Source organism: Triticum aestivum, chromosome 7A (assembly GCF_018294505.1).
Source record: "Triticum aestivum cultivar Chinese Spring chromosome 7A, IWGSC CS RefSeq v2.1, whole genome shotgun sequence".
In the NCBI taxonomy this organism is placed as follows: Eukaryota; Viridiplantae; Streptophyta; class Magnoliopsida; order Poales; family Poaceae; genus Triticum; species Triticum aestivum.
Window position 1 is genome coordinate 623,232,337 of NC_057812.1, and position 22,433 is coordinate 623,254,769.

General features: G+C 50.4%; 1 long non-coding RNA gene across 1 annotated transcript; it reads left to right on the forward strand.

The window, feature by feature from the left end:
• Positions 1 to 16,736: 16,736 nt before the first annotated feature.
• LOC123148735 (uncharacterized) lies at positions 16,737 to 20,441 on the forward strand. Its single transcript, XR_006474097.1, has 5 exons — positions 16,737 to 17,051; positions 17,378 to 17,743; positions 18,020 to 18,174; positions 18,280 to 19,796; positions 20,135 to 20,441. It is a non-coding gene; the product is annotated as an uncharacterized lncRNA (long non-coding RNA).
• The last annotated feature ends 1,992 nt before the right edge of the window (positions 20,442 to 22,433 follow it).

The window sequence follows — 22,433 nt, forward strand, 5'->3', positions numbered from 1 at the left end:
TTTCTAGCGGCAATGCAACAGCTCTTGATATTATTTTCTTAAAAAAAACGAAAAATGGGTCGCTTGGATCTGTATCTACAGCCTTTGAGATGGTTTGTGTTTTGTACACAAATGGCAGTATAAAAGACAAGGAACTACATAATGTGTGAACAAATGAATAAGGCCTCCTTTGGTTCATAGGAATATTGTAGGAATTGCAAAGGATAGGAATTTCGTAGGAAAAATTCCTTTGAAGCCCTTTGGTTTATAGGAATGGATTCCTATTCCTACGTAGGATAGGAATTAATCCTTCACATTTTAAAGGAAAAAAAACATTAGCCTAGACTCAATAGAAAAAATCCTATCCTATACATCAAATGACATCTCTTTCTTTATAGGATTTGAGATGCATGTCATCTCACTTTCTATGATTTTCCTATTCCTATATTATTCCTATCCTATGAACCAAAGGAGGCCTAAGTAGGGATGGATGGACGATCAATTCTTCTCCACCTTTTTCTTCTTCTTGAAGAGTGTGAAGATTCCTCGTATGTTACATTTGTTTGTCTTTCGGGCGACTAAGTGATATAAAATTATAAGCGCGCTCTTCTCCGGCTGCTCGCTGCTGGTACGGCGGCTACGATCCATGGACCAGGGACAACGGTCCCTTTGGTGAGCCTTCCCCGTCCGGTGGCGCTGCGGGGCAAGTGGGCTGCCGGGGATCAGACCGGGTGGCTAGCGATTCACCTGCGGGTTGGTGCCACGCCTTGCTGCCTCGGCGGCCAATGACGCCAAGCTGCTCTTTTCTTTAACTCATGTTGTGTGCACTCCTTCTTATCGGACATGGCCGTGCATGCTGCTAGCCGGTTACTAGGTTGGGACGGAGCGGGAGATGGGGATCCAGATTGGGGTAATTTTCAGGTCAGCTCCTGCCAGCCGTGACAGCAACGACACCCAAGGGTGCTGGTTTTTCTTCGCGGAGACGGTGTTTAGGTCCGCCCTACCTTTTACCGCCTCACGGTCTTTCGGATGAAAACTCTAAAGCGGCGACGATGCTCTTAGCGTCGTATCCTTCTTGAGGGCGTCGTCATGAGAGCTATGTGGCGGTGAGTGATGAAGCTATGTACCTAGGGTAGGGTCATGGACCTGTCCTACCTACCCTACCCGAGGACATCTCTAAAAGAAATCACCTTTCAATCGACTTGAAGGTGTTCCACTCGACAGACTCGAAGACACTCGACAGACTCGAAGACACTCGACCAAGAAGCAATCACTCAACCAAGATCCAACCACTCGACGGCCAGGAGACCTAAAGTCACTCCGCACGCTAACGGTCGGTCATTAAATAGTTTTTTATGGTCATCATAGCACTTTATTACTAGCGTTACCAGTAACGCCTCGCCTTAGTGAACATTGAACCCTTGGTAACGTGGGCTGGCCGGGGGCCTGGCGCACTCTATATAAGCCACCCCCCTCCGAGACAAGGGTTCGCACCTCTGTAACTCATACACGCATAATCCAGTCGACCGCCTCCGGGCTCCGAGACGTAGGGTTATTACTTCCTCCGAGAAGGGCCTGAACTCGTAAACCTTGCGTGCTTACAACTTCTCCACAGCTAAGATCCTGCCTCTCCATACGTACCCCCCTACATCACTATCAGGCTTAGAACCACGACAGTTGGCGCCCACCATGGGGCCGGTGTTTTAGCGTTTTGTTGGAGGAGTTGCGATCTTTTCGGACCCGAATCATCATGGTTTTCGACGGAGTTTTGGTGGAGGGCCGCGAGATCCGTCTCGGCGCGCTCACGTTCATCGCCGACGACTCCGCCTGGCTTCAGGAGGCTCCGCTCGACGTGGACGCACTCCCTGTCCGCGGGGCAACGCACTTTCGCGCGTGCGTCCGCGGCGTTCTCCTGCGGCAACCGTCAACCCCTTACCGGTCGGCTCCTGTGCTGTCCTCCATCCCCGTTTCCCGCCGGCGCAAGCGCTCCGGTCCGTCGAGACTTCAGCGGTGGGTGAGACACGCGGTGGCCCGTCAGTCGGCCATCCCTCAAGTCGCGGCGATCGAGCCCGACGAATCCCTCTACGGCCTGTTCGATCTGTCGACTGGCTCCGCAGAGACCGCATCCGAGTGCGGCAGCAGCGATTCGGCGGCGGAGGTTCTGATGGCCGATGGACCACCCAGTCCTCCCGGTTTTCCCCGCACCGACGGAGGCACGGGCGGAGGCGACCCGTCGCGTCCCCATGAGGAATATCTTCCCGAGCCTCTCACGTCGCTGCAGAGGGAAGAACTTCGCCGCCGAAACATGGATGCACTGCACACTCCTATCATTGGAGAAACCCCCGAGGCTCGCGCCTTGGAGGACGCGCGCCTGGCAAATTTGGCCGAGCGTGCTCGACTGGAAAACCTCTAGCGAGCACTCGACGAGCGGGCGCGACAAGGGGTCCCGAATCCAGTTGACGTTAGCTTTTCCCGTCCCCGCAGGTATATCGAACTCCGATTCAGAATTTAGCAGGTGCAGCCCGCATAGCGGAGTCGATTCAGCCTTCCCAGTCGGAGGCTGGCAGAGGCTTGCTGCAGATCAGAGCATTGCTCCGGGCAGCAGGAGATCAGAATTCTGCTGTTTCTCAGTCGCGGAACTGGATTCACAGCAGATTCGTTGCCGCGGACACAGTCCAGTCGGCTCACAGCCCGAGATCGCCCCCGAAGCGTGAGGGACGTGGGGACCGGCGTGACCAGTATGGGAACCATGAACAGTATGAACACCGAGTCGGTCGTGACGGTCGGCGTCGAGTGCCCACGCCTCCCCCGAGGAGCGGGTCGTATGTGCCTCGCCAGCAGGATGACAGGCGCACTCATAGTGGTGGGCGAAGGGTTTCAGTCGACCCCAGAGGGCCAGGCTTTGACGCGAGATCCATTCTCGTCCAAGGTTTGGTCGACTGGAACAGGGCTCACTGAGAAGGTCACGACAGAGATGCCCCTACCAACAGCAGAGTGCATGTATCGGGGCCAGAGTGCTTTAGTCGAGCCATCAGGGCCGCTGTGATTCCTCCCAACTTCAGGTTGGCGACTGGAGTCAGTAAGTTCACTGGCGAGTCCAAGCCCGATACTTGGCTTGAAGATTACCGAGTGGCCGTCCAGATCGGCGGCGGCAATGATGAAGTGGCCATGAAGCACCTGCCTCTCATGTTAGAGGGCTCGGCCAGAGCGTGGCTGAACCAGTTGGCGCCTAGCAGCATCTACACTTGGGAGGATCTCTCTCGAGTGTTCGTCACCACATTCGAAGGCACGTGCAAGCGACCGGCAGGGCTGACGGAACTGCGGTCTTTTGTACAGAAACCAAATGAAACTTTGAGGGACTACATCCAGAGGTGGATCACGTTACACTCGGTGGAGAATGTGCCTGACCACCAAGCGGTTTGTGCTTTCAAGGAGGGCGTCAAGTACAGAGAACTGAGCTTGAAATTCGGTCGAACCGGAGAGATGTCCCTGAATCGGATGATGGAGATTGCCACCAAGTACGCTAATGGTGAAGATGAGGATCGACCCCAGAGCGGCAAGATGAAGTCAGTCGCCCAAGAAACCAGAGGAAATTCCAATCAGAAACAGAAGCGGAAAGCCGAGCTAGCTGCTCCCGGGGAAGCCTTGGCCGTAACTCAGGGAAAGTTTAAAGGGAAACCTAAAGGGCCTTGAAACCCCAAAAAGGTTAAAGACCAGGACGGAAATGATGTGTTGGACTTTCCATGTCTCATCCACACGAAGAAAGATGAAGAGGGTAATTTCATTTACCCGAAACATACCACTCGACAGTGTCGACTCTTGATCCAACAGTTCCCGGATAAGCAACCCAAGGGTAAGGAAAAGGAGTCGGACAAAGTCGAGGACAAAGAGGACAGTGACGACGGATACCCTCAAGTCAATTCCACCTTGGTGATTTTTGCTGATATTGAGAGCAAAAGTCGACTGAAAGTCATCAATCGAGAGGTGAATATGGTTGCTCCGGCGACACCAAATTATCTGAAATGGTCCCAGACTGCCATCATGTTCGACCAGTCCGATCACCCAACGCATATTGCCACCCCTGGGAGGCAAGCTCTGATGGTCGACCCAGTAGTTGAAGGCACTCGACTGACCAAAGTCTTAATGGATGGTGGCAGTGGTTTGAACATATTGTATGCAGAGACATTGAAAGGGATGGGCATTCCGATGTCCAGACTCAGCGCCAGCAACATGAGTTTCCATGGAGTCATTCCTGGGAAGAAGGCTGAATCACTCGGCCAGATTGCCCTTGATGTGGTTTTTGGTGATTCCAAGAATTACCGGAAAGAGAAGGTGACATTTGAAGTTGTAGACTTCCAGAGTGCCTATCACGCTATTTTGGGCAGGCCGGCTTATGCACGCTTCATGGCCCGACCGTGTTATGTGTATCTCAAATTGAAGATGCCTGGTCCCAAAGGTGTGATCACCATTACAGGCAATCGGAAGAAAGCAGAAGAGTGTTTTCATAAAGGCTCAGAGATTGCTGATGCTCAGATGGCAGTGGTCGAGCTGCAAGAGTACCAGAAGACTGCTGATCCGAGTGAGTTACTACGAGCCAAGAAGCCTGCTTCAGAATCAACTTTTCAGTCGTCCGGTAAAACGAAGCCAGTTCAGATTCACCCAACCGATCCCAATGCTGCTCCGACTCACGTCTCAACGACGCTCGACTCCAAATAGGAAGAAGTGCTCATCCAGTTCCTCCGTGAGAACTGGGACATCTTCGCATGGAAGCCCTCTGACATGCCGGGTGTTCCCAGGGAGCTGGCTGAGCACCGCCTAAGAGTCGACTCAAAAGTAAAACCTGTCAAGGAACATCTCCGACGGTCCGCCGTCTAGAAGAGAAAGGCTATTGGCGAAGAGGTAGCTCGGCTTTTAGCGGTGGAGTTTATCCGAGAAATCTACCACTCCGAGTGGCTCGCCAATGTTGTCATGGTTCCCAAGAAGGACAAGTCACTTCGCATGTGCATTGACTTTAAACAAATCAATCGGGCCTGCCCGAAAGATCAGTTTCCTCTCCCCGCATCAACCAGATAGTCGACTCGACTGCGGGATGTGAGCGACTGTCTTTTCTAGACACCTATTCTGGGTACCATCAGATCCGTCTGTATGGACCTGATGAGATTAAAATAGCTTTCATCACCCCATTCGGGTGCTTCTGCTATGTTACCATGCCATTCGGCCTTAAGAATGCCGGAGCCACGTTCATGAGGATGATTCAGAAGTGTTTACTCACCCAAATCACTCGGAATGTGGAGGCATACATGGATGATATTGTGGTTAAGTCACGGAAGGGTTCCGACCTGCTGACTGACCTTGCTGAAACCTTTGCCAACCTCAGGAGGTATGATATCAAGTTCAATCCATCAAAGTGCACATTCGGAGTTCCAGGCGGAAAGCTACTCGGTTTTCTTGTTTCTGAACGGGGAATCGAAGCCAATCCTGAAAAAATTGGTACTATACTCCGGATGAAGCGTCCTGTGCGTGTGCATGACGTCCAGAAGCTTACAGGTTGCTTGGCCGCTTTGAGTTGATTCATCTCTCGTCTCGGTGAAAAGGCATTGCCTCTTTACCGACTGATGAAGAAGTCTGACAAGTTCGAGTGGACACCGGAAGCAGATGCAGCATTTGCAGAGCTCAAAGCTCTGCTCTCCACCCAGCCGGTGCTTGCTGCCCCAATCAGCAAGGAGCCTTTACTGCTTTACATTGCAGCCACAGGACAAGTTGTCAGTACAGTACTTACGGTCGAGCGGGAAGAAGAAGGAAAGGCCTTCAAAGTTCAGCGCCCAGTATATTATATTTCTGAAGTCTTGACCCCATCGAAGCAAAGATACCCTCATTATCAGAAGCTCGTATATGGGATTTACATGACTACAAAGAAAGTTGTCCACTACTTCTCTGATCATTCCATTACAGTCGTCAGCGACGCTCCGTTGTCAGAGATCTTGCACAACAGAGATGCAACTGGTCGAGTGGCCAAATGGGCGATTGAACTCCTTCCCCTAGATATCAAGTTTGAGGCAAAGAAAGCTATCAAGTCCCAAGCAATTGCAGATTTCGTCGCCGAGTGGATTGAACAGCAACTTCCGACTCAAGTTCACTCGGAGCACTGGACCATGTTCTTCGATGGATCTAAGATGCTGAATGGTTCCGGTGCTGGGGTAGTATTGGTTTCCCCCCGAGGAGATAAGCTCAGATATGTTCTCCAGATTCACTTTGATTCCTCCAATAATGAAGCAGAATATGAAGCACTTTTGTATGGGTTGCGCATGGCCATTTCACTCGGCGTCCGTCGCCTCATGGTCTATGGCGACTCAGATTTGGTGGTTAATCAGGTGATGAAGGAGTGGGACGTCAGAAGTCCAGCTATGACCGGTTATTGTAATGCAGTAAGAAAGTTAGAGAAGAAATTCGAGGGGTTAGAGCTTCATCACATCCCCCGACTGAAAAATCAAGCAGCTGATGATTTGGCAAAGATAGGCTCCAAGAGAGAAGCCATCCCCAGCAATGTGTTTTTGGAACACATCCACTCGCCGTCAGTCCAAGAAGATCCTTTTACAGATGAAGTCCCGCAGCCAAAGAGTGCCACGGATCCGACTGAAGTCGAAATTCCAGCGGTGGTCGACCTAATCATGGAAGTCTTGGCAATCACCCCCGACTGGACGATACCGTACATCGCGTATATCCTGAGGAAGGAACTCCCGGATGACGAGGAAGAGGCTCGACAGATCGTCCGTCGATCCAAGGCCTTCACAGTCATAAAGGGACAGTTGTATAGAGAAAGCGCGACTGGAGTCGGTCAGAAGTGTATAACACCAGAAGAAGGTCAGATAATCCTTGATGAGATCCACTCGGGGACCTGTGGTCACCATGCGTCCTCTCGGACCATTGTGGCTAAAGCATACCGAGCGGGTTTTTACTGGCCAAGAGCAAATGAAATGGCAAAAGAGATAGTCGACAAGTGTGAAGGGTGCCAGTTCTACTCCAACATGTCGCACAAACCCGCATCAGCCCTGAAGACCATTCCACTCGTCTGGCCCTTCGCTGTTTGGGGGTTGGATATGGTTGGTCCATTGAGAACAGGCAGGAGCGGTTTCACACATGTGCTTGTGGCAGTCGACAAGTTTACCAAATGGATTGAAGCCAAGCCTATCAAGAATCTTGATGCTTGCACTGCCATCAGTTTCGTCAGGGAGTTAACATTCAGATATGGGGTCCCGCATAGCATCATCACTGATAATGGGTCAAACTTTGATTCAGACAAGTTCAGAGCTTTTTGCGCCTCTCAAGGCACACGAGTCGACTACGCATCGGTCGCCCACCCCCAGTCGAATGGGCAAGCAGAAAGGGCAAATGGTCTGATTCTCAAAGGACTAAAACCTCGGCTGATGCGTGATCTCAAGCACGCAGCAGGTGCATGGGTCGACGAGCTTCCGTCAGTTCTGTGGGGATTGAGGACCACCTCGAATAGGTCGACTGGAAGAACCCCGTTCTTTCTGGTTTACGGAGCGGAAGCAGTCTTGCCGAGTGATCTACTTCACAATGCACCCCGAGTCGAGCTTTACACCGAAGATGAAGCAGAATAAGCCCGGCAAGACGTAGTTGACCTCCTGGAAGAAGAAAGAGAAATGGCTATGATCCGATCGACCATTTATCAGCAAGACTTACGTCGGTTTCATGCCAGAAATGTGAAGAGTCGAGCCTTCCAAGAAGGAGATTTGGTCCTCCGAGTGGATCCACAGAAACCACACAAGCTCGCTCCTACTTGGGAAGGCCCCTTCATCGTCACCAAAGTCCTCCACAATGGAGCGTATCATCTTTACAATGTCGATCGCCAGATCGATGAGCCATGAGCCTGGAATGCGGAGCTACTCCGCCCCTTTTATACCTAAATTCTCACTCGGATGAGATGTAATAAGAAAAACTCATGTAGTTTATTTATCAAAGACAAGAGCGTTATAATTTTCCCAGTGATTATTATTGTTTTTTGTTTGTGTAAGAAATCCCCCAGTGGGTGGCTTAGCCGCGAATCCGCTTCGCCTAAGTTTGTAAAAACAGTTTCCTACCGAGTGGCGAGCCAGCCTCCCACTCGGGGGGCTTAGCTGCGAATCCGTTTCGCCTAAGTTTGAAAAAATCCTACCGAGTGGCGAGCCAGCCTCCCACTCGGGGGCTTAGCTGCGAATCTGTTTCGCCTAAGTTTGAAAAAATCCTACCGAGTGGAGAGCAATCCTCCCACTCGGGGGCTTAGCTGCAGTCCAGCACTCGCCTAAGTTCTCCCACTTAGAGACTTAGCTGCAGTCAGGCACTCGCCTAAGTTTGAAAAAATCCTACCGAGTGGAGAGCAATCCTCCCACTCGGGGGCTTAGCTGCAGTCCAGTACTCGCCTAAGTTCTCCCACTTAGAGACTTAGCTGCAGTCAGGCACTCGCCTAAGTTTGAAAAAATCCTACCGAGTGGAGAGCAATCCTCCCACTCGGGGGCTTAGCTGCAGTCCAGTACTCGCCTAAGTTCTCCCACTTAGAGACTTAGCTGCAGTCAGGCACTCGCCTAAGTTTGAAAAAATCCTACCGAGTGGAGAGCAATCCTCCCACTCGGGGGCTTAGCTGCAGTCCAGTACTCGCCTAAGTTCTCCCACTTAGAGACTTAGCTGCAGTCAGGCACTCGCCTAAGTTTGAAAAAATCCTACCGAGTGGAGAGCAATCCTCCCACTCGGGGGCTTAGCTGCAGTCCAGTACTCGCCTAAGTTCTCCCACCTAGAGACTTAGCTGCAGTCAGGCACTCGCCTAAGTTTGAAAAATCCTACCGAGTGGAGAGCAATCCTCCCACTCGGGGGCTTAGCTGCAGTCCAGTACTCGCCTAAGTTCTCCCACCTAGAGACTTAGCTGCAGTCAGGCACTCGCCTAAGTTTGAAAAAACCCTACCGAGTGGAGAGCAATCCTCCCACTCGGGGGCTTAGCTGCAGTCCAGTACTCGCCTAAGTTCTCCCACCTAGAGACTTAGCTGCAGTCAGGCACTCGCCTAAGTTTGAAAAAACCCTACCGAGTGGAGAGCAATCCTCCCACTCGGGGGCTTAGCTGCAGTCCAGTACTCGCCTAAGTTCTCCCACTTAGAGACTTAGCTGCAGTCAGGCACTCGCCTAAGTTTGAAAAATCCTACCGAGTGGAGAGCAATCCTCCCACTCGGGGGCTTAGCTGCAGTCCAGTACTCGCCTAAGTTCTCCCACCTAGAGACTTAGCTGCAGTCAGGCACTCGCCTAAGTTTGAAAAAACCCTACCGAGTGGAGAGCAATCCTCCCACTCGGGGGCTTAGCTGCAGTCCAGTATTCGCCTAAGTTCTCCCACCTAGAGACTTAGCTACAGTCAGCCACTCGCCTAAGTTTGAAAAAACCCTACCGAGTGGAGAGCAATCCTCCCACTCAGGGGCTTAGGTGCAGTCCAGTACTCGCCTAAGTTCTCCCAAACACATCTCAATCCTCAAGGACGACGAGGGGCAGGTCGACTGCCACCTTCTCCTAGAGAGCTTCGCCACAAATACAATGCGCGATTCATCCCGCTCTACAGTAACGAAGTACGGGTCGACTGCCCCCCCACCCTTCTCCTGGAGAGCTTCGCCACAAATACAATGTGCGCTCCGTCCCACTCTGCAGTAACAGGGTGTGGGTCGACTGCCGCCCGCCCCTGGGGAGCTTCGCCATAAATACAAGGCATGGGTTGACTACTTCCCCCTCCTCCGGAGCTGTGCTGCGAATACAGAAAGTTGTCTCGAATAAAGGTTGGGTTCACTCAGCAGGAGATTCATAAAGATATTCAACGGTAAACCAAGTTCAGATAAAATCCTAAAGGTTCTGGATCACGGATCGAGGTACTCGGGCATGCGACCCGAAAAAGTTTAACGGTTACAAAAACCACTCGGCATTCCGAGGCAAATTTAAGGTGGGACATAAGAGTTTGTTCACTCCGCGGGAGGAGGGCTGGCAGGCTCGACGAACTCATCCAGGTCGACGCCGTCGGCTATCCGAGTGGCTGCAGCGATGAAAGTCTCCATAAAGGTTCGGAAGTCATGCTTCTGGGTGTTGGCGACCTTGATTGCTGCCAGCTTGTCTTGTCGCACCTCCTTGCAGTGGACACGAACCAAAGACAGAGCCACATCAGCGTCGCACCGAGCAGAAGACTTCTTCCACTCCTGCACTCGGTCAGGGATTCCGTTAAGACGAGTCATCAGAGACTCGAGATCATTTTGGAGCGTAGCCTCTGGCCAAAGTGCCGGGTCGATCCGTGACATGGCGACCTTCAGTTGAGCCAAGTAGTCCACGGCACCGTCAATGCGAGATTCCAGTCGGAGCAAATTCATGGCAGCTTCATCTTTCACGGGAGAGTTGATTGGATCCAAACCTGGTTCGATCCGCCCAGTCTCCTCTTCAAAGTTCTGGCAAAACTCTGCATTCACGATCCAAGGATAAGTCAATTTTCATACACTGAGTCGACACAAAAAAAATCAGTCGGAACTAAATGTGCACCTTCAAGCTTGATATACAACTTCTTGGCAAGGCTCCTCAAGTAGCTCTCCAGATCGTCCCTCCTGCGAGCAATGCCTTCCATCTTTTCGTTCAGGTTGAGGTTATCCTTCTTCCAGCGTGTACACTCCCTGTTGGCTTCATTCAGAGCGGTCTTCAGCCTGGTATTCTCTTCTTCTAACTGGCCGACCGAAGCCAGCTTCTGTTCGGCCAGAGCGGTCTTGTCGTCAGCCTCCTTACGGGCAGCAGCCAAGTCCTGACCCTTTTTCGCCAGAGCTTCTCTCAGTTTTTCTGCAAAGAAATGATGATTGATTCGGAAATAGCAGAAGGGTACTCAAGCCTAAAACTAACCAGTCGACAAAATAGTCTTACCTGCGGCGCCGTCTCTGGCCTTTTGCAGCTCTGTCCTGGCCAGCTCCAGATCAAGGTTCAGTTGAATCTGCTGCTTCTCCAAGTCAGCAAAGCGAGCTCCAAGATCGCAAGATTTCTCAAGTCAAAGGGGAGAAGTTACTTTACAGCGAAAAACAACAAAGGCAATAAATACTAAGACTACGGTCGACTGCCAGCAGTCCACCATAGCCTCGGGGACTACACCCAGTGGGTGCACTTAGCGTGCCCCCACTAGTTTTGACCCCACTCAATCGGCCCGCCGAAGTCGAGTCCAAAAAAAAGAGAGAAAGAACTCAGACTACAGTCGACTGCCAGCAGTCCATCGTAGTCTCGGGGACTACACCCAGTGGGTGCACTCAGCGTGCCTCCACCGATTCTGATCCCACTCGACCAGATCGAGTGGAAGAGACGAACTATACATTCGACAAAATACTAAGACTACAGTCGACTGCCAGCAGTCCACCGTAGTCTCGAGGACTACACCCAGGGCCTCTTTGATTCGTAGGATTTTGAAAACGTAGGAATAGGAAAAGTGTAGGGTTGGAGTGGCATGCCCATTTGAATCCTATAGAATTAGCAATGATTGTTTGATGCCACGGGAAAAACAAAGGAATTGTAAAAAGAGGTTGGAGTGGATGTTAAATTTCCTACGAAATGTAGTACAAAAGATTTCATAGGAAAAATTCCTATGGGATCCAATCCTATGAATCAAAGGACCAATATAGGAAAAAATCCTAAGGACTTCAATCCTCCAGAAATCCTATAAAATTCCTTTGAATCAAAGAAGCCCCCAGTGGGTGCACTCAGCGTGCCCACACTAGTCCAAGAATTCAATCGACGCACCCAGTGGGTGTGCAGATGCAAAGATTTTCGGAAAGACTCTTCAGGTAGCATATCCTAACAGAACAAGCGGCAACCAACTAACCTGAACGTTGCTCTGGAGGGCCGAGCTGACATCATAGGCGGCTTGACTGGCGTCCCGCACCGCCTTCATCTTCTCCATCATAATGCCCGCTTGACGAATGGCTTCCCTAGCAGCATTCACCTCGTCCTCCGGGACACGATGGGTCGCAAAAATTGAAGGCGGGTCGACAGGGGCCTGAGTAGTTGATGAAGAAGGCAAAGCACTCGACAGCGGCTCAGCGAAGGTAACAGGACCCCGATTGACGTCGCCAGTGTCCTGAACAACTGGTTCCACCCTCGGCGTCGTCTGTAGCGCCCCGCTTGCAGGAGCTCGCCTGTTCTTCCTCGTCAAAGGCCTCTCGGGCTCTCCTTCATCATCAGGGAGGTCAATAATGTTGGGAGCTGTGCAAGGTTCAAATTGCCAAAAGCACGTCACCCAGTGATGCATGATACAGTTGAATCGACCAAAAAAAGATAGTATGGCAGAAATCATACCCGGATTAGAAGTGACCGCATCCTCCATCGCCTCATCATCATCCCTGTAAGCTGAGGTTTCGGAAGTGGCAGCGCTAACAATTCCAAAGTTCGTCTAGTTAAAACAAGAAAAACAAAAAGCATGGAGCGTCGAGTGAATACAAGGAGAGACACTCACACGGAGGCGACAGGGATATCGATCTTGATCTTTGGCAGCGCCTTCCGAGTCTTCGGCTCTACAACTTTGGGGTGCTTTGGCGCCTTACAAGTCGGGGTTGGTGAAGAGATCCGAGGGCGCTTCGAAGACTGACCAGCCGGAGCAGTTGCCTTGTCGCGAGCACTCGGCTGTTCTTGGTCAAGCTTGGATCGCCTCTCCCTGCGAGGAGGCGACTCGACTTCTTCTCCAGCGCTTGAGTCGTCGCTCCCTCTGTCCCCTTCACCATCGGAAGCCCCCTCGCCGTTTTCGCCGCCACTCGCCCCTCGCCTTCCAGAGCTTGCTCTTGCTCCCCGTTGGGCATGGAATACATTTCAATAATGGCCTGAAAGAAAGCAGGGAGAACAAAGTCAGTCGATGCAATACAGACGGCTGCGCGAGTGAACTCAGATTACAAGCAAAAACTCAGAATCAGACCTGCTCGGGTGCGTGGGACTGGTCGAATGGAGGGACTCTCCTGGCTCCCCTGGGATTGTCCTTATTCCCGGTAATGCCAGACAGCCACTTCTCCAGCGTGTCGTCGTCGACCTCCTCCGGGTGGATCCGAGTGGAGTCTTCAAGACCCGAATACATCCACATCGGATGGTCTCGGGCTTGGAGAGGTTGGATGCGCCGTTGAAGGAAGACCTCCAAGAGATCCATACCAGTGACCCCGTCGCGAATAAGCTGGACCACTCGGTCGACCAGCACCTGCACGTGCTCCTTCTCCTCCGGGAGCACCTTCAAAGGGGAGGGTTTTTCCACTCGGTCCATGGTAAAAGGAGGGAGGCCAGTCGATTGCCCTGGCGTCGACTGGTCTTTGCAGTAGAACCAGGTCGACTGCCATCCGCGAACTGAATCGGGGAGAATCATGGCCGGAAAGGAGCTTTTTCCCCTCGTCTGGATGCCAAGACCCCCACACATCTGGATCACTTGGGTCCTCTCGTCACTCGGATTAGCCCTTTTCACTGTCTGGGAGCGACAAGTGAAGATATGCTTGAAAAGACCCCAGTGAGGTCGACAACCCAAGAAGTTCTCACACAAGGAAATGAACGCGGCAAGATAAACGATTGAGTTGGGGGTAAAATGGTGGAGTTGAGCCCCAAAGAAGTTCAGAAACCCTCGGAAGAAAGGATGAGGAGGCAAGGAAAACCCACGGTCGACGTGGGTGGCAAGAAGAACGCGCTCACCCTCCCGAGGCTGCGGCTCGGATTCCTTCCCCGGAAGCCGCGCCGCGTCGTAGGGGATCAGCCCCCCTTCGGCCAAGTCGTCGAGGTCGTCTTGGCAGATCCTCGAGTGGATCCAGTCGCCCTGGATCCAGCCCTTCGGCAGGCCAGACCGCGAGGAAGATCCGCCCCGGCTGGTCGCCTTCCCCTTCGACTTCGCCGTCGCCTTCTTGGCCCGCTCCAGAGCCGCTGTCTTCTCCCTCCCCATTGTCGCCGGCGAGGCGCGTGCGGTGCGGTGGTGTTAGGGCGAGAGCGAGCGCGGCGGAGGGACGTGAGGGAGAGAAGAGGTAATGGGATGCACTGCTCGGGGGACTCCGGTCCAGGCGCTTTATATCAGGCCGCTCCCGAGTGGCTGACGGGTAGGCCCAGGCGGCCCTGTCAAATCCCGCAACGACCGCACGAGCGATACGTGGCGAAAAAGGTGGCGCGGGGATCGAGGCGGCTCCGCTCTATCTCGTCCGATTACTGCGGCCTCCCCCGTCCCGCGCGCTTCCCAAAATTCGGATCCCACTAAATCCGCGGGCAGCGAATAACTTGTCAGACCAAGGATCTCCTCCACACCATCACTCGGAGCCTTACAAGTAAAGAAACCCACTCGACAAGGAATTAAGAATGGATCAAGGCGACTGGAAAGGAAGTTGCTGCCATCACTCAGGCCCGTTGATCTGAAACTATATGCTCACGACATGAAAAACGAGTCGGAGAAGCTCTCAAATCCTTCCCCACTCAAACCTCGATCCATTCGGGGGCTAATGATGAAGCTATGTACCTAGGGTAGGGTCATGGACCTGTCCTACCTACCCTACCCGAGGACATCTCTAGAAGAAATCACCTTTCAATCGACTTGAAGGTGTTCCACTCGACAGACTCGAAGACACTCGACCAAGAAGCAATCACTCGACCAAGGTCCAACCACTCGACGGCCAGGAGACCTAAAGTCACTCCGCACGCTAACGATCGGTCATTAAATAACTTTTTATGGTCATCATAGCACTTTATTACTAGCGTTACCAGTAACGCCTCGCCTTAATGAACATTGAACCCTTGGTAACGTGGGCTGGCCGGGGGCCTGGCGCACTCTATATAAGCCACCCCCCCCCTCCGAGACAAGGGTCCACACCTCTGTAACTCATACACGCATAATCCAGTCGACCGCCTCCGGGCTCCGAGACGTAGGGCTATTACTTCCTCCGAGAAGGGCCTGAACTCGTAAACCTTGCGTGCTTACAACTTCTCCACAGCTAAGATCCTGCCTCTCCATACGTACCCCCCTACATCACTGTCAGGCTTAGAACCACGACAGTTGGCACCGCTTAGGTGCGTCGGCAGTTGCAGATGGCATGCCCCTCTTTCTCCAGATCGGATGACGACGGAGACTTTGATGACGTTCTCCCTCTTTGGGGCATCGTCTTGGAGCGCCGATTCACTGTGATATTTATTCCTTTTGCTCTCTCGAAAAGTTCTGTACCATGTGAAACTTCATATTAGTATGCGACATATATCATGAGGGAAGCTGGATGAATTTGTCAAGGAAAATACAAAACTGCAGTGAATATACTGCGGCCAAAAACAAGGAAAAACAACGCTCTTGACATCACAAAATCTACTAGTCTTTTTTGGATCTGACTGCCTGCAGGTTTGTCCAATGCAGTTTTGCTGCTCGGCACGCTCACGCTACTCTGTCACAATCTCCTGTATTTACCCACGGTTAACTCGCAAATGTGCATCAAACATTCACAATCACCCCAAGGTGATAACGACTGGACATGCGGTGCTTACGGCTTGGTCCATTTGGCGCTATCGTAATGTTGTGATCTTCGACAAGATAGCTCCCTCCACCGCCTCTCTCCTAGCGGCAATTCAGGAAGAGGCACGCTCCTGGACCAGCGCCGGAGCCAAAGGGCTTAGCACTATTATTCCTGTAATGTAACTGATCTTGTAGGGCTGAGCATCCCATTCCACTGCTCGCTTGCATCGGGGTAGCGCTTTCTTGTGCACGCAACCGCGATGTAAACTTGTACTTTCTATCCCCTATCAATGCAAAGATACGCTTTCAAGCGTATTCCCGAGAAAGAGTTAGCTCTGTCAGACAGGAGTGAAAAACGTGTGATTGTATTACTATAATACCGTAACATTTTTCAAAACAAAAAATTAGACAAATGGAAAATGGATGGCAGCAGGCACAAGCACCAGGCAGGAGTAGGATGGAACGAGCAAACCGACGTGAGCGTCGCAGAGTCCAAGAGCCAAAGCAGTGCAGAGGAAACATATGTCGACGTGTGTCTTTTGCCCTCGCCATGATTACGTACAGCTGGTTGCCATTCGCCAACCGCATGCAGATGCACGCACATCGCCGTACGTCCGTCCGCCCGCGTCGCCTTCCGCCTGCGCCCCGGCCCACGGCCGTGCGTGCGCGCTCCGCACCACCAGGCCATGGTCACCGCTGCTCCGGTGAAATACGTACAGCGGTACAGTGTGCGTAGGTCCGGCCGGTCGACGGTAGGCTGCGGCCGGCGCGGCCATGAATGCCACGCATGAACGTCGCACCTGCCAAATGATGAAATAAACAATCATTTCAGTGCCGTCACTGTGCATCGCGAGAATTGATCGAATGAGGAGAGCTGGTGGAGAGACGTGATTTGAATTTCCTATGGCAGATATCAGATGTGGGACGATATTTTAAAGACCTTTGCCCTGTACCTTTGTACTGTACGTACGTGTGCATGCAGACTGTCACAGAGTCCACAGTGCGGTGGGACGAGCCCCAGCAAGCTGCCACCGGAGACGCGACGAACCTCGCGTCGGTGGGGGGCTGAGCTCGGCCTCGTCTCCGGCTTCCGTGCCACGAATGAGATAAGGCGGTCTGGACCCCAAATGAGATAAGCAAAGCCGGCCTGAGCCGCACTGTGGCTGCGCTGTGCGTGGGTGGCTGCGAGTCAGGGTGCAAGCGGCGCGGGACATCCCGCTCGGCCGCCACGCCGCCCCGCAAAAATAGCCCGCAAAATGTCATTGGGCTGACCGCCTCGTGTGTAACGGGCCTAAGCGGTCACGCCGCTGAGTCCAACGGCTTGCCGCAATCCCGCACATCCCGCATAAGTCCTAACCTAGCTTCGAACAAAAAACGTAGTGCCTACCCACGATGGCGGCGACGGCGGCGGCTGCTGCTACTTCGCCCACCTGACGCTTCTCCTTCGCCACCTCCTCGACGACGGCCTGCTCCTCGCCGCTGACGCCCTCCACCTCCCGGCCACCCTCGCCTCCGGCGCCACCGCCAAGTCCCCTCCCAATTTGTGCGCACGCCCCGACGGCCTGCTGCGGAACTTCGACGTCCTCGCCGGGTACGGGCTTCTCCCCCTTCCCCTTCCCCTTTCTTGCTCTGGTTCAAAGTTGCGTCCTCGCGCAGCGACTGGTCCACTGGTTGATTAGTTACGGGGGATTCATCGTTGCTGCAGTTTCCTGATGTCACGGATCTGCTATTCGTGTTGTTAGCCTGGTAGGCTGTGCTTGTGGGCGTAGATGTGCGAGAATCTTGGAGCGGTCGATTTGTAGGCTGCTGTCCCTTTGTTGACAGAATTTCAAGCCATATAAAGTGTTATCATCTTTGGTATTCTCATTAAGTTGATGTATATGATGCAGTGCTCATGTATATTTTGCCTGGGTGTAGGTTCCTTGCGTTTCTGTGATATACGGTCAGAAGAACTCCTTGTTTATTGAGCAATCATGGTGGTGTCGACGGCGCCATCTCCACATCGGGACTGCCCTACTGAAATCCTCGATGGAGATGTTGTCCCTCCACTGCCTCCCTCACATGCTGAAGCTGTGGTTTCTCCGTCGCTTCCCTCCTTGATTGGAGCTGTTGTTTCGTCACCTTCCGCTTCAGCAAGGGCTCCGGCAACCTTGCCGCGCCCTTTCCTATCCTCCAAGAACAAAGGGCATGCATCCAAGAACAAAGGGCATGTGTCAACTGATGAAGTCGATGCAGCTGCAACACTTTGTTCCCTTGTCCCAATGACCCAAGATCCTCACCAAGGTACATGTAGCTCCCTTGCCTTTTAATCTTGATGGGTCATCTACTCTCTGTTTGTATTAGTAGCTTGGACAGAGAGAGGGCGAACTGAGATAGTTCTTTTGAATAGTTCATATGTTTACATACATGAGAGCTCAAGAACTACTAGATGTAGAGATTGGAAATGCAAATGTTAACTTATATATTATTTGCAATTGGGCCCAGTATTGTTTGCAACCAGATACAAATTAATTGAAAATTGTGCTCTTACTTATGCATTATTTGTATGATTGAAAACAGGTTACTTAGGAGAAAAGCAAAGACTCGCAAAGAAGAGCCTGAGGTCACCGTTACTGGTGCCCATAGTGGGATCCCAGGGGTTAATGTCGTGTTATCTCAGGCATCTCCAAGATTAGGTGTGAAACGATCATCGCCAACACTGCCTCAGATTCCTCGTAAGTTTTAATGTCTATTCTGCACACACGTTAAGTTTTAATGTCAATTGTGCGCATATCGCAAATGTCTTGGCATAAGTTATTTGTTCATCTCAAATTCCTTAGGTCTTTCACATAAAAGAAAAAGAAGGAAACTTAAATCTGAAATCTGGAATGATTATGATCCTGTGTATGATGGCAACAAAATCAAGGAAGCACACTGTAAATATTGCAAGAGAGTTTTTATTTGTACAAGAATAGCTGGTTCAATGCATCAGGATTTGTTAGTTTGTGAGGAAAGAGGCAAGGTCAATGAGTTTCTCGACTCGGTTAAATCAGCCATGCCACAACCTGATCCAAACAGTGTAGAAAAATGGAAAAATGACCCCGACAGAGCACATTGGGAGTTGATGAGGATGATTGTCGTTCATGAATTGCCATTCTCCATAGTGGAATATGATGGGTTTAGGCGATTTGTGCATAGTCTGAATCCAACATTTGAGGTGGTGTCTAGGATGACAATAACACTTGGTTGCCTCCTTCTATTTGATGAACAAAGGACAAAGCTTTGAGAGGCTATGCAGAACTTAATCTCCCGTGTCTCTTTAACCGCCGACATGTGGACTTCAAGTCAACTCAAGAGCCGTGGATAATATCAGGGAAAGCATCAAGTTTGTTAGAAGCTCCCCCACTCGGAAACAGAAATTTAAGGAAATAGTTGCACAAGAAGGCATTGCTTGCAAAAAGAGCCTATCTCTGGACGTCCTTACACGGTGGAATTCAACGCATTTGATGATCAAAATAGCCCTGGAGTATAGGAGAGAATTTGCCGCTATGAAGTTGCAGGACACCACATTTACATGTCAACCCACAAATGTTGAATGGGAAACGGCAGAATTTGTTTGCAGCTTGTTAGAGGTTTTCCTCGATGCAACTATGGTGGTGTCCCGTACATTATATCCAACATCTCATTTGTATTTCCACGAACATTGGAAAATTCATCTAATATTGCAAAGAGAGACCAAACATAAGGATATTGTCATCAAATCCATGGTTGAAGCAATGCAAGAAGAAGTTCATGAAGTATTGGAAGCTGTCATTCTTGACCATTTGTCTTCCGGTCATACTCGACCCCAGGTACAAGTTTAAATTCTTGGAGTTCTGCTTAAAATCTGGACTTGAAAGTGATGCAACAAGGTATCTTGCTAAAGTGAAGAGAACATTCAAAGATCTATTTGTTGAATATTCTATGCATGAGGGTGAGTCAAATATGGGAAATGATCAAGGAACCAACAATGTTGGTACAAGTATTGATAACCCATGGGATCAATGGAACAAACAAGTTAAGCAAAATCAAGAAAATCGAGCAAAGCTGAGTGAACTTGATATTTACCTAAAAGATGATGTTTGCCCGCAAGAAGATGGGTTCGACATACTATGTTGGTAGTCCAATAATGCACACAAGTATCCCATAGTATCTCGGATAGCAAAGGATGTATTGGCTGCACCTGCATCTAGTGTAGCATCAGAGTCGGCCTTCTCCACTGGAGGAAGAATACTCAATGACTATAGGACCAGATTGCTTCCTACCACTGTAGAGGCATTAATCTGTATAATGGTAGTGAACATCAGTTTTTGTCAAGGTGAGATACATAAACATCAGTTTTTTCCATGTTTACATTTTTTTGCTCTGTTTCAGTTTCAGGACCTGAAACTCTGCATGCTTGTTTCTTTTCCTTGAATAATCACAACAGCAGGTTAACTAGTAAAATGCATTTAATTTCCACAAAAGCTAGCTAACTTATATACATATTTTAGTTGAAGTCAGAGCTTGCAAACTTTCTTATGAGTTTAGTTTGGCAGTGAAGTTCTTTTTTAGAAGATGAGATACATAGCGGTTGGAGACAACTTCCTGTTCTTCTCTCGAGTGTATTCTAATTTCATCCATTGGCTAAATATCGTATACCTTATTCATATGCAGAACCTCCGTTCAGTATATTTGGAGACCCTCAGCATCAGTAGCAGTATATTTGGAGACCCTCGGCACCGGCATCCGCAGCAGTATTAAGCCCAGAAGATCAAGCTTTTTGTACAAGTGACGAAGCATCTGAAGCTTTTTGTATATTATCAGTCACTTTCATATCAGGAGTCTCCTGATTTAGCTATAGTAGTTAATTGAATTCTTGCTATCTTGTTGAATTTAGCTGTAGTAATTCATGCCACTTACCTTTTGCAGTAATATGTTTTAACACTGTTGAGTCTACTGAATGAGCAAAATGTTTAAGAAATCAAAGGGTTCTCTTGCTGTTGTACATACTACTAGTTTGCTCAATGAGTACGCTGATGTGCGCACATTGCTGTCTTGAAAGGCTGAAACAAGCAGCTTACCGTGGTACATGTGGCTCTTGTAGTCTTGTGATGAATTTGTGACTGTACAACGTTGGGACGGAGCTGTACAGTACATGTGCCTGGCGGGTCTTTGGGGTCACATGCGGGCTGCCGCATTGTCCGCTAATAATCATGCGGCTTGAGGCGGGCAGCCGCGTTGGCCCGCTAAACCAGTTGGCTCCCGCTTTGGCGTCCGGCGGGCAGCCGCAACCCGCCCCGCTTGCACCCTGAGCTGCGAGGGACCCCGGAGGGAGCAGCGAGGCGGCGACAGCACGCGCCGGCCGGCTTCCGGGTGGTACACGCGCGCGCCCGATCAGGGCATGTACGATGGTGGCATATGGATACATCTATACCCCTATATAGTGTGGGAATAACTTTTGCTATCAGCCGTTGGATGTGCTCAATCCGACGACTGTGAATTGGCAAATCCAGGAGCTGCTGGCCGTCAGATCAAGTCATGTGCTGCACAAGATCCTTCCACGTGGACATGAGTGAAAAGTTGAATTCGCCGCGCGCGCGCTTTATAGGGACTCCAAGGCGCGCAACTGTAGTCTGGAACCAACTGGAAGCTCCACCGACAAAATTACCTCGACTGTTCCGCCGCGTGACTGCTCATACCACCGCCAAGCTCATCCCCTTTGTCGATCCGCGTTTCCTAAACCGAATGAAACCACCCCATCAATCGCACATCCGTCACACCTTAATCCCCACCCTTCCAATCGCTTCTCCTTCTCCCTCTCCCTCTCCCTCACCAATCCGATCCTTGGATCCGGTCAGCAGATCGCGCTACGCTCCTCCCTCTACCTCGCCACTCCAGCCGGGGCATCAATTCGCGCTAACCTCCTGTCATCATTGAGCTGCTCTAGGCGTTTATTCTCGAACACAAATCCGGTGTGCTGGGTGTCTTCTCGCCCACTACAATATCCCGTGGATATAGGAGGGATCGTTGGAGAGCTGCACGGGTGCTACTGGAATTTGGACCACGCACTGCCGTACTGGCCATATATCATTCAATTTCACCAAGTTGAGGAACAGGTATCGTATAATAATTCTGGTATTATAGCCAGTTTTTCTTGACTTATTGATTTGTGCCTTCCGATCCTACTTAAATCAAATAATGTTTCGCATTATAATTTTTGACCACCAACTGTTTGTGTTTATGTGCAAAAAGCCTTTTGTTTTTCTACATTGATGATTTGTACAATCCAGTCAAGGGGATATCAAATAATGCAAATATCCTAAATTTCGACCTTCAAGTGTTTGTGTTTATGTCTATAAGCTTTTCGGTTTTTTAAGTCCGATCTTATATGTTGCCATACAAGATAAAACTATGAGAATCTCACATTGAACAATTTTTTGATGGTATACTTTGTCATGCAGCGACTCGATTTAATTTGTGTATGATTAGAACTCATATATGAGGGCAGGCAAGGAAAACTTAAACAATCAATTACCAAGGTCGCTTGGATTACAAGCACATGATCCATTTAGAGATATCACTAATGTGGCTGATTGCCGACAATCATTGGAAGATAAACCTGGTATGGAGTTTGTCTCATATGATACTTTTTTTTTCTGAAAGTATGTACACATGAACAATTATAACTTAGTAAATTAGTGTTCACAGGTTGTGTCCAAGCATCCTCTTCAGCACAAGGTTTTGTTCAGTCTGTGGGCGATTCTGTTGCTAGAACTCAGCATTCGGTAAATCTATTTGCTGTATATAGTGATCATAATACTTCCTCAATTGAGTGTAGAGGTGCTGGGCCAACAAATGCTCTTGAGAAAAAGCGTTATAATAATCGGGAAAGATACTTGCGTATGACTCCAGAACAGCGTGATGTCTATCTGCAAAGAAATCGCGAGTACAAACGGAGTAGGAGGCAAAATCA